Source organism: Anabrus simplex, chromosome 2, assembly GCF_040414725.1.
Source record: "Anabrus simplex isolate iqAnaSimp1 chromosome 2, ASM4041472v1, whole genome shotgun sequence".
Classification (NCBI taxonomy): Eukaryota; Metazoa; Arthropoda; class Insecta; order Orthoptera; family Tettigoniidae; genus Anabrus; species Anabrus simplex.
The window spans coordinates 1140015449-1140028652 of NC_090266.1; positions in this window are offsets into that span (position 1 = coordinate 1140015449).

Consider the following 13204-nt stretch of genomic DNA (forward strand, 5'->3'; position numbering starts at 1 on the left):
TGAGAGTTAGGCGTTGCTGGTAGGTGTTGGGGTATATAAGTGCATTCAAATATTGAAGGAAGAAATGTTGGTTGGCGTACGGGAGTAGGCGGGACACGAACAGGTCGCCATGGTTGTTCGATGGGGTTGTGCAGGGTAAGTTGACGACTTGTAGCCTGTGCTGTGGTAGGCACGTGGACTGGTATATGAACAGTTGGTGCCAATTCTGTATAACCCGCGCTATGTAAATGCTGTTCTTGGATGGGGGAAACTTCATGTATAATTCCGTTCTGTTGTAGTACATTTCAGTTAGAGGTGGGTAAGGAGAGGAATTCCTCTTGACTTCGCCAATGAGGGACAGATTGATTTACTGCGGACGCGTATGTCCTGTTGTGGTACAAGTTAGGTGCGACCCCCTGTGTGATGTTATTGTGAGCCATGACGTGTCCAACGTAAGCCCACTTCTTGCATTCCCGGCCGTCTTTATATGTTGACAGGTGTGCAGCATGACTGTGTACACAGTAAGGAGGTATGCTGTCCGAGCACTCTCTTATTGAATGTGCCATGTGCACCGATTGCAGCGTACTGCAGATCGGCAAGCTGAAGCAACATGGTTATATCTGAGACATTTTTGACATTGAATGACAGGTAGTAACAATAATTTCGTGTGGTTATATCTAACCGGGCGCAGCCCTTGTAAGACAGACCCTCCGATGAGGGTGGGCGGCATCTTCCATGTATAGGTGACTGCGTGTTATTGTAGTAGAGGATAGTGTTATGTGTAAAGCAAAGTCGTATCCTCACCCTGAGGTTATTCAGCTCTTTTTAGGCACACTCCCAATGGAGGTGAGCTTCATGTACCATTTCAACCACACACCAGCACTCCTGCCATTCTTAAATTTCTGACAGTACCGGAAATCGAACCCGGGCCCCCGAGGACGGCAGCTAATAGTGCTAACCGTTACGCTACAGAGGCGGACAATGACAGATAAAACATATGGTAATACTGCACGTCTTGTTCCGTCAAATTCCGAAAGACAATGAGTGCGGGAAGTAAGCAAGCAGACGAGTGTTGGTCCTTATATGGTCTACAATTTCTAACATACGATGTATGGCTTCGTAAAACGTTCAACCTTTACTACAGGGAAGGCACTCTTTATTTACTATATTATTTCCTCCTCGTACCGGACGAGTTAGCCGTGCGGTTAGGGTCGCACAGCTATGAATTTACATTCAGGAGATTCTGGGTTCGAACCCTACTGTCGAAAGCCTTAAAGGTTGTTTTCCGCAGTTTCACATTTCTTACCAGGTACCTTAATTAAGGCCACGGCCGATTTCTTTCTACTCCTAGCCATTCCCTATGCTATCGTTGCTATAAAACATATCTGTGTCGGTGCGACGTAAAACAATTTGTTGTAACTCACTATAACAAAAGAGAAAATTGTTTAACGGTGCTCGTCACAATAAACGTCTTGACGATCTATGCAAAGAACTTGCTCAGACCTTCTTCAGATCTTGTATGTGTACATTCAGTCCTCAGCCCGAACGCTGGTTGGATCCACAATAGTTCTTCAATTAGCTGCCGTAGATGGCCTAGGCATCACTGAAGAGGTGCACCAGGAAAATGAGGAGTGAGGTAGTTTCCCATTGCTTTCTTCACTGAGCCTGAAGTGGCTATTACATTTCAGTCAGCCAAACCCACTGAAATGCATGCACCAACTGACCCTATGGTCAATATTTTCACACCATTCATAGCAGGGACTGGCTGCATACGGGATGGCATTGCTAGCATTAGTCATACCTCAGTCACTTTGATATGGTCAAAGCCAAGGATAAGACAGAGACAGGTCAATGAAAGTAACAAAATTGCTATAGCCGATACCAGAAGCCATGCGCTCTTTAAACCTCAGAACTTATAACTTGAGAAGTGGGTCAGATTGTAACGAAGCTTCAAGGGCGTCATGTTTCTCCAAGGAATCCAAAAGTAGGTCACTCGTCACCTAGCCCGAATCATGGAAGCTTCCTTAGTAATCTACGTCGGATGAAGGAATTCAATTTAGCACATTGCACGCGCAACATTATGGTCGCAACGATATAAACCAACATTCCCCCTCATTTCTTGTGTTATTTATGAGTCCTAAAGCAACGACTTTCTACAATAATCTATTTTCTTCTGGCCGCCCTCGAGTAGTAAGGGTATGAACGTATTTCCGCAATAAATGTTTCGGGAATATTTAAAATGTGAATGTACACATGCGTTCAGATAATTTGGCCCAAAACCGCAGATCAAAATAGCGTTTCTCCTTTTTGAAGGTTTCTGCAATAACCTTGTACCTGACTCCACCCAGACATGATTGCTTCCCTCTATGGATAGCTTAAAGCAAAACCGGGAAGTCGTTTTCGTTTTGCTATTTTGTTTTACGTCGCACCGACACAGATGGATCTTATGGTAACGATGGGTTAGGAAAGGGACAGGATTGGGAAGGAAACGACCGTGACCTTAATTAGGGTACCGCCCCAGTATTTATCTGTTGTGAAAATGAAAACCACGGGAAAACATCTTCAGGGCTGCAGACAGTAGAGTTCGAACCCACCATCTCCCGAATAAAAGCTCACAGCTATGTGATCCAAACCACGCAGAGACCAAACCGGAGAAATCGAAATTAACAATGAGACAGTCGGTGTGAAATGAAGAGTAGGTCAGAAATAGCCTCCCTTAGAGAAATTTGCTTTGACTCGAGAAAATATGAAGCGGTGGGGCTTACCATCGCAATATGATTGTATTTTTGACCTTGTAGAGAAAGGGCTAATCTACTGCGGGGATGTAAGTAATTTTTCAATCATGTTTGCTAGACGCATGCTAAAAGGGTAATGAAGTGGTCTTTGGAGAAGGTGAGGCTCTTAGACGTTTCATTACCAACTTAAGTGACCATTTCAATAAAGGCCATATATTTTACATAGACGTATATTAAGAAAATGATTATAACAATTATTTTACGAGGTTTGTTATAAAGATTATAGTTATGAAAAGCTCCGTCGGCGGATCAATGGTAGACTGTCGTCCTCCGGATTCCAACCCAGCTGAGGTAGTCGAATATTTGATGGGTGGAAAAAATCCATTCAAAACTTCATGTTCGGTATCGGCATGTAAATACAGAGGCGCTGCAGAAAATAAGGTAAATTATTTCCCCTCGTGTTCAGATTTTCCACCAGGGCCGAAGCAGATGACCACAGCTTCATCATGCAATCGTTAGATGGTGCACATGTTGCGTCAAACCATCACGATGCACGGAAGCATGGCCAAACGTAGAATGGCGTAATGCGATCGCGTTTTTGAGTCTGAAGGACACTCACAAAGCGGAAATTTATCGGCAGCGTGTTGATGTGTGCGGTGTGAATTTCACGTCAAGGATACAGGTTAGGCACTGGTTCACTAAGTTGGAAAACGGCACGAAGTATGTGCAAGTTGAGCAACGATCCCGATCTGATTTCGATCTCTTTGAATCTTTTGCGGTAAGCTATTCAACGAGGACACGGCCGTCCAATATGTCGTCATCAGATATCTTGAATGACTGAACGCAAATTTCTTCCTTACCGCCGTCGTTGCCTTGGTGTAGCGTTGGAACAAATGCTTTGACAAGAATGGTGACTATCTTGAAAAGTAATGCGTATCACTGCTCTACAAATGTGTATCCTTACTTAGGGTGGGCAAAATTAAAAATATTTACAATTGGGCCGACGCGGGATTGACTCTTGTTAATGAACTTCGCAGAAGATGCTGGAAATTGCCTCATCTGAAGGAACGAAAAACTGAGGATGCAAATGTCCTGACTTCACATTACTCGTTGGCTGAATGGTCAGCGTACTGGCCTTCGGTTCAGAGGGTCTCGGGTTCGATTCCCGGCCGGGTCGGAGATTTTAACCTTCATTGGTTAATTCCAATGGCACGGGGGCTGGGTGTTTGTGCTGTCCCCAACATCCCTGCAACTCACACACCACACATAACACGCAGTTACCTACACATCGCAGATGCCGCCCACACTCATCGGAGGGTATGCCTTACAAGGGCTGCACTCGGCTAGAAATAGCCACACGAAATTATTATCCCACTTACTTTCAATTACCAATATTTTGTTCATCTCTGATCAAATGTACATTTTTCAAATTATGATCGATGAATTTGCAACAATTTTTGAAATAAATATACCGAGATATAACAAAATACATAAAAAGTGCGGCAACTCTACCGGAATTACCTTATTTTTCCAAATCTCATCCATGTCACATGTTTGGCCCATAGATTACATCGTATTGCAGAAGAGATACATACCCTCTTTCCGTCTGTCAACAAAGTAATTTCAAATGGGAGAAATCTGTTCCTAAAGGTACCGGCTCGCGTACAGTTGTACAAAACTTATCTGGCTCAGGTTTCTTTTCAGCCGGAACCTGTTCTCACAAGATAGGTAACATGGTTATCCGCAGTATTGTTCTACCAACAGAACTTTAATCAAGTGAAAGATGTATTTAAAAGTACTGACGATAGTCATACTGTGTGTGTATTCGTGAAGCAAAGTGCGCATTTGAATTTGAAACTCTATACGAATATATCATTTTTCATCTATGAGCATTATTCGTCTTTCGAAGGTGACTAAGGGCCTAGAAACTTGCGGTGCACCCCTACACGAAACCCCTCAGTTAATTCAAAACACAATTAGTTCTTTAAATGGTGTCCCTGGTGAAAAAGGAGATAAAGTTAAAAGGAAACTCAGTGCGATGTTGGACTCAAACCCAGGACTGAGGAAGATTCAATCCATAAGCAACTACATAAGTGGAAATGGGCAGTCTTTGCCAGAAGAATGTTCCGATTAGTCAGTGCCAGTGTACAAGTTTTGCCAGTAACGTCCGTCGACGCAGAACGATTATTTTCAGCGTATGAATTAATTCTGTGAGATAACAGAAAGTCATTGACTCCTCAAAACATTGAAAAACTGTTGATAACCTACTGCCATGTATCATTTTTCAAGGAATGGAACATATTTTTCCATTTAACACTGAGTTGAAATTGAATAATGCGTTTGGTAAGTTTATTTTGTTTTATTTTTAGTGTGCATTTTCGTGCATATTTTAAACATTTTTAGTGCATATTTGTATGCATATTTTTGGAGTTTTTAAAGCATATGAATTCGGGCCCTACTGATAACATACGCAACACGACTTAGTTGTTAAACATGGGACGACGATGCAATGATTATGAATGTTGTTTTAATGGGCCTAACCTCGAAGTCACTGGTCTCCATTCAATATAGGCACTGGGTTTCCCACGGTTCAAACCATTGAAACTTATATTTAACATATAATTTATGATACATAATGTACATTTCCTTTAGAATTAATATTATGATATCCACTCAGAGAATTACATCCTAAGCATGACCAACCTAGAAGTTAATTTTCTTCCTTTTCACCAGAGAAATAGTCCGCCTCGGTAGCTTAATGGTTAGCTCTATTAGCTGGTCTCCTCTTTGGCCCGGGTTCGATTCAAGGTACTGCTTTCAGAAACTTAAGAATGGCAGGAGGGCTGTTATGTGGTTAAAATGGTACATGCAGTTCACCTCCATTGGGGGTGTGCCCGAAAAGAGCTGCACCAGCTCGGAACGAAGGCACGAGTTTACTTTTACGAGTGGAATATAGGTATGGTATCGCACGCACACAGACAACGACCGTTTCCTTCTGGATCCAAATCGTTAAGAACGAACAAAATGAAAGATGTGTCCTTATATTATCTTATGGATCACGAAATCATTACACATCTTTTATCACTCTGGACTAGATTAGTAATTAACTGAAACAGTAACTACACTAATGGAGTTATTATGGTTGACGTTTTAAAATGTTCTTTCTGAACATTTCACTTAAAGCACTTTCTCTCAGTGGACTAATTTGGTCAAACGCGACACACGAGTTCACTAGTAGTACCTTAAATTTATATTCGATTATCTCTTCGCGTATTTTCACAATGTGAGGGCAAATGATAATTGCCAATTATAATAAAAATGTTGTAGTAGTAGTAATTATAAGAACACTGTAAATAATTATGCAACATTAATAACACAAAACGTCTCAGCTCAATTCTCTGTTGGTTGATGCTGGGAAGAACAGAGATTAAAGTATCATATCATAAATAATGATTTTCATTTACAAGTTAGTTTCGTATCACTGTTTTAAAACGTATGATGACGATGATGATGATGATGGTGAAGATGATTGTTTAAGAGGGCCTAACATCTAGGTCATCGTCCCTTAATGGTACGAGATAAGACGAAATTTAATGAAAATTAAAATTCCAAAATTCAACCACTGACTAGAATTCAAAACACGATGATGAAGAATGAATGACTGAATGAATATGAATTTAAATTATCAATGGTTCAAACTCACAATATTGGATGTGAAATAATTGCAAGATCCATCCACTGACAAGAATTCAAAAAGACGACGATGAACAATTATTATGAACTTAAAACCATCAGTGGATCTGACCCGCAATGCCCAACCTTCGCATGAAGTAACTTAAAAGAATGGTAAAAATTGAACAAGGGACTTCTTCTAATGTAAAATCCTGTATCGATGATACTTGTTGTATAAATCCGGGTCACAGGCCCCTCAAATTGGTACTAATCGCTGGTAAAATAGAACCACGGTGTTCCTCACGTAGTAGTACTAATCATAGGTAATCTCCTGGTCGCCCCTTTTAGTCGCCTCTTACGAGAACATGCTATGACATGGGTGTATTTTTCATATGTGTCCCCCACCCACAGGGGGTGTAAAAGCGTATGTTCTCATAAAAATTGCTTAGAATTATTTTAACGAGAAGATTATACCCAAAAGCCCTCTTTCATTGATGATATTAGACACAGAATAGCAACAAGAAATACGACTGATAATGCAGATTGTTGATTTTAATTTCACCCGTCGTCTTTAGTTCATGGACCTGCATCTTATAACACTTCAGAAATTACCGTCTGCAGACGGAAAAGGATTATTGCGAATCTTTCGGATGAAATAGCGTCGAATAAGAAATTCAAATCCTTATTTTGGCTAACGAAACTCTCTTCAAGAATACGGTCCTATAAATTTTCATTTCACTAGAAATTAAGCCTTTACAATTGCACAAACCCTATGAAAATTGGAACTCAAAGGGAAAGACTGAACTGGTGTTTGAACAGAGATCTACTTCCCATAAAGGATCCCACTATTGTCCTGCTCCATGGCTAAACGGTTAGCGCGCTGGCCCTTGGCCACAGGGGTCCCGGGTTCGATTCCCGGTAGGGTCGGAAATTTTAACCTTCATTGGTTCATTTCGCTGGCACGAGGGCTGGGTGTACGTGTCGTCTTCATCACCATTTCACCTTCATCATGACGCGCAGGTCGCCTACGGGAGTCAAATTAAAAGACCTGCACCTGGCGAGCCGAATATGTCTTCGGACACTCCCGGCACTAAAAGCACCCAGCTCGATAGCTGCAGTCGCTTAAGTGCGGCCAGTATCCAGTAATCGGGAGATAGTGGGTTCGAGCCCCACTGTCGGCAGCCCTGAAGATGGTTTTCCGTGGTTTCCCATTTTCACACCAGGCAAATGCCGGGGCTGTACCTTAATTAAGGCCACGGCCGCTTCCTTCCCATTCCTAGGCCTTTCCTATCCCGTCGTCGCCATAAGACATATCTGTGTCGGTGCGACGTAAAGCAAATAGCATTATTAGTCACTAAAAGCCATACACCATTTCATCCCACTATTTTCGGATTAAAAGGAAGACTGTTAAGCTCTATGAATTTCCAAAACAAGGAGTTCACCTAAATCAGACAATATGACATATAATATATTCTGTATTAACCTGTAGTTCTTACCGCGAAGTTATTTGTTATTGATTACCTGTATAGATATTTACCAGTTATAGAACATCAGTTACTTATAGTACCGGTATGTTATCAGAAAGGATATATTGTTATGATGGACACAATGACTGTAGCTACTAAATTAAGCGGCAGTTATAATAATAATAATAATAATCATCATCATAATGTGGTCCCAGGAAGTTAACATTTTCAGTGAAACACAAGGGTTCATAGTGGCGGTAGAAGACCAAGTGGCAGCCACAAAGTACTACTACCGAAAATATATTACTGTATATTATAATGGTCTACCTTATCAATACCTACAAGTGTAACAATTCAATTTTGGGTACATGACAAGCATAATCCTGTATCGAGTATCCATGTAACATTTTAATAACACAGGCAGGGGTTTAGACAATTTAAGTGGAATGTTTCGATGATATGTTAAGTTGATATTGTGTAATTGGCTCATGAAGGGATTGGAAAAGTCCCGAAATATGTACCTAAAATAAATATGTGAATAATAATTCATTGTAATATATGTAAATAATGGTAAGGCGGGCTATTAAAATACGTATATAAAATCGCATGTGCTGACTGACTGACTGACTGACTGACTGACTGACTGACTGACAGATTCATCATCGCCGAGCCAAAACTACTGGACATAAAGAAATGAATTTTTAAGGATACGTTTGTATTATAATATAGGTGTTCACTAAGGGAGGAGTTTTGGTATTCCGTCGCTAAGGGGGTGAGAATGGGGATGAATTCTTAAAATGTATCTATATCTCACAAACTTAACAGTTTAAAAGCGTGAAATTTGGTATTTGGAATCTCCTTTAAAAATAAGGAAACACGTATTTGTTTCCGGAAAATCCACTTAAGGGGGGTGAAAAAAGGTGAAAAAGTGGTTTATACCTTTCATGAGGATACATATATCTCAAAAACTGAAGACGTTACAGTCATTAAAATCTGTATTTGGAATCTTTAAAAATAAAGAAACACGTATTTTTTGGTTTTGGAAAATCTACTTATGAGGTGGTAAACAGGAGTGACAAAACGGGTTACTTTTTAAAACGTACATCGCTGTATATAAAACAGCATGTCATGACTGACTGACTGACTGACTGACTGATTCATCATCGCCGAGACAAAACTACTGGACATAAAGAAATGAAATTTTAAGGATAAATTTGTATTACAATGTAGGTGCTCATTAAAGGAGAATTTTTGGATATTCCGTCCATAAGGTGGTGAAAAGGGGGATGAATTTTGAAAATGGGTGTATGTATATCTCAAAAACTGAAAAGATTAAAGACGTGAAAATTGGTATATGCAATCTCTGTTAAAAATAAGGAAACCTGTATTTCTTCCTTTTTCGGAAAATCCTCTTAACGTGGGTAAGAAAGGTGAAAATGGGTTGTATACCTATTATGAGGATACTTATATCTTAAAAACTGAAGACGTTACAGTCATGAAAATTGGTATTTGGAATCTTTAAAAATAAAGAAACACTATTTTTGTTTTTGGATAATCTACTTAATAGGGGGTAAGCAAGAGCGACAAAAAGTGGTTAATTTTTAAAACAAGTATATCAACAACATATCACAAAAACTGAACATATTACAGACGTGAAAATTGGTATTTTTAATCTCTTTTAAAATGTATCGGTAAGAGGTATTTTTTCTGAAAAAGCACTTAAAGTAGGGTTGTAAATAGGTTTGAAGAAGGTGTTGAATTCCTCTTATGAGGATACTTAGATCTCATAAGCTGAAGATCTTACAGACATGAAAATTTGTATTTGGAATCTTCTTTATAAGTTAAATAAAGAAACATGTATTCTTTTGTCTTCAGAAAATCCAATTTAGTGGGGGGAATAAATTAATTGAAAAATTAGTTGAATTCTTCGTTTGAGGATATTTATATCTCTAAAACGAAGGATGTTACGGTGGAGAAAATTGGTATTTGAAATATCCTTTAAGAATAAAGATACGCGTATTTTGCGGCGGGGGAAGGTGTAATCAACTTAAGGAGGGTATAATAGGAGTTGAATTCTTTTTATGAGGATACAAATAAAAGTTAACTTAAAACAATACACCCCTAAGAATGTTTTCACTGGGGGGGGGGGGTGAGGAGTGGTGACAAAAATTTGCATTTATGTGAAACCGTTTGAATTATAAAGTTAACATTTCAAACGACGCTAGGTGTTAAGTTACAGAAGGTTTGAAACAAATTTAACCTCTCAGAGAGTTAAATGGGGGTTAAGATCCTAAAACAAATATATTCATTCCTTCCTCCGAAACGGTTTCGACATTCGAAGATAAATTCCAAATAGTGGTACATGTCTTAAATCCTAGGTGTGAAATAGGAAATACTTTTTACCGTTACACCCCTAGAGTGTTAAATGAGGTTTCCATGGCTAAATGGTTAGCGTGCTGGCCTTTGGCCACAGGGGTCCCGGGTTCAATTCCCGGTAGGGTCGGGAATTTTAACCGTAACTGGTTAATTCCGCTGGCACGGGGGTTGGGTGTATGTGTCGTCTTCAACATCATTTCATCCTCATCACGACGCGCAGGTCACCTACGGGTGTCAAATCAAAAGACCTGCATCTGGCGAGCCGAACTTGTCCTCGGACACTCCCGGCACTAAAAGCCATACGCCTTTTCATTTTTTCAGCTCCAAAAACGAAATTATTCATCCGTCGAAAACCGTTTGACGTACGAAGTTGTAATTTTACGAGAAGGGTCTTTTATGTCCTACGTCTAAAGTATCATATGCTTCAAAATATTTCTCTCCTACACGGTTTGGATGGTGATTGACTCTCAGAAACACATTATCCTTTCTTACGAAACCGTTTCAGGCACGTGCTTAACTTTTTCATGAAGGGTAGTCTTCTATGTCCTAGATGTTAGTAAATATTTAAAAACATTCACCCCTTAAAAATGTACTAATTCCTCCATTACTGTTCGACGTACAAAATAAATTCTTCCGTTTGGCGTTCAAATGAGTGTTATATTAGAAAATAAAATATAATCACTTGATGTACCAACTGAGGTCATATTTTGCAGGCTCAGTTGACAGTGTACTCTCCAAAATGTAAAACTTTGAGTAGTACCTTACAGTAGCGAAGCGCGGATATCTTGCTAGTATAGTAAATACGAGCGAATCTCGCAAAATTGGTCACAAATCATAAATTCCACCGAACAAATATATCATGAAAGGTCAAGGCCTGCCAAATGACCTCTGTAGAACCTGCAGCGGGGCAGACAAAATATAGAACAAACCATAAGTCGTTGTTTTACACAGTCCCCTGCTGGGTACACCCAGTGACACGATAACGCTGCCGAAGTCAATGATCATAGGATATGTTTGGGCAAAGTTCTTGTCAAAGACCATACACGCTCCGAGAGGAACCATTAGCAACCCGTTTACGATAAGTGGAAGTGGGAAGTGCCCTTGAGCAGGAAAGGACGGACTGATAGAAGAACGGGTCCCAACCAACCTGATATTGTAGTGGCAGGCAAGGTGTTAAAGGTCACATATCCGATCGACATTGCAATCCCAGCTCCAAGGAACATCCAAACTAAAATCAGGGGATAATCCCACAAGTACCTGCTTCTAGCCAAAAAAATAAGAGGGATCTGGCATCAAGACAGTGGTGCAAAAGAGCAGGACAAATTCTCTGCCAGCTGTATGATACACATCACCAGTTAAAGGTTAAGAAGAACATCTGAACTGAACAGCTAAACATACTGGTTTTAGAAACCTACAGCATTATGAGAAAGTACTGAACAGGGATTTGAGGAATTCTTTAATGAAGGCATACAGAATATCAATAGTGTTTTAATAGGCTTAGATAGTGATACCGTAATAAAACTGAGCACCAGGGGAATCCGAAAGCTCGTTAATAATGATAATAATAATAATAATAATAATAATAGTAATAATAATAATGCAGAATATGTTTCATTCTGCGTATGCGTCTATTTTACGGATAAATTGAATGATGTTAGAGAATTTGTTTCTCATTTGAGAGCATCCTACTCCCACTTATGCAATATCTATTCGCTTTCACCATATCTGAAGCATAAAGGGAAGTCAACAACCTTTTAGTAACATTTCTCTTACGTCTATGTATTTTATAACAGGTCGTTTTTAAGACTAGAAGCGAGATATTGCCATAAAATTCATGGCGAAGCGTCAGTGGCTCCATAACTCTGTGTTGTAACGTTTTTTTCAAGGAGCTGTCTATTTATTGCATAGTGGTTAGTCCATTTTACTACACCGTCGGTATCCACAGACTTGTCTTTTTACAATAATTCATCTCCTCCTACGTGCCGTAGTCCATCGTGCGTTCACTGAAATCCTGTTACCCCCAGCACGAAGCTGGCATGAATATACTTTGCATAGTGATCAAATCTCCCGAGAGAGTGCACGAGATATTGACGTTCAGTGTAAGAACATGGAAAGAATGAGTTAAAGTGGCCGTGACCCGTTTTAGCAATGAAAATAAAAATGGATAACCTGATTTTATGAAGAGATGTCGAAAAATATTCTGAGTAATGACGTTCTGAATTAGTTGAGTTTACAGAGGGCCCAGAAGGTAAATCAGTACGTCTTCTGTGGAGCTGTGAACAACACATTTTAGCTCATTGAGGAAAACGGAACGAAAAAAAAATTTATAAATTAGCTATTGATTAATGAAGAACGCAGTGCCATGCTCAGTACATTGGACTGTCATATCTTTACTCGTGTACAGACCAGCCTTTCAACCTTTATGGAAAATGAGCTAAGACGTTGAAACTGTCCATTAAATACAATGGCGGTATTTTCTGTTTCTTATACTCACCCATTAACATCTTCCTAATTTTGACAATTTTCTAATACATTTTTTTTATTTGCTTTACGTCGCACCGACACAGATGTTTCTTATGGCGACGATGGGACAGAAAAGGCCTAGGAATTGGAAGGAAGCGGCCGTGGCCTTAATTAAGGTACAGCCCCGGCATTTGCCTGGTGTGAAAATGGGTAAACACGGAAAACCATCTTCAGGGCTGCCGACAGTGGGGCTCGAACCCACTATCTCCAGATTACTGGATACTGGCCGCACTTAAGCGACTGCAGCTATCGAGCTCGGTATTTTCTAATACAAACCCTAGGCGACTTAGGAGTAAATATGGCATTTTCTGTGAAATATTAGTATCTTATTGAAGCCTAGAAACGATGAATGGCGGCGTTAATTTTCTTAATTTGAACATAAATATATAAACATTAAAGTACTTTTAAGAAACGCACGGCTGTTTTGATGGAGACACATGGAAGGGTTAGCGG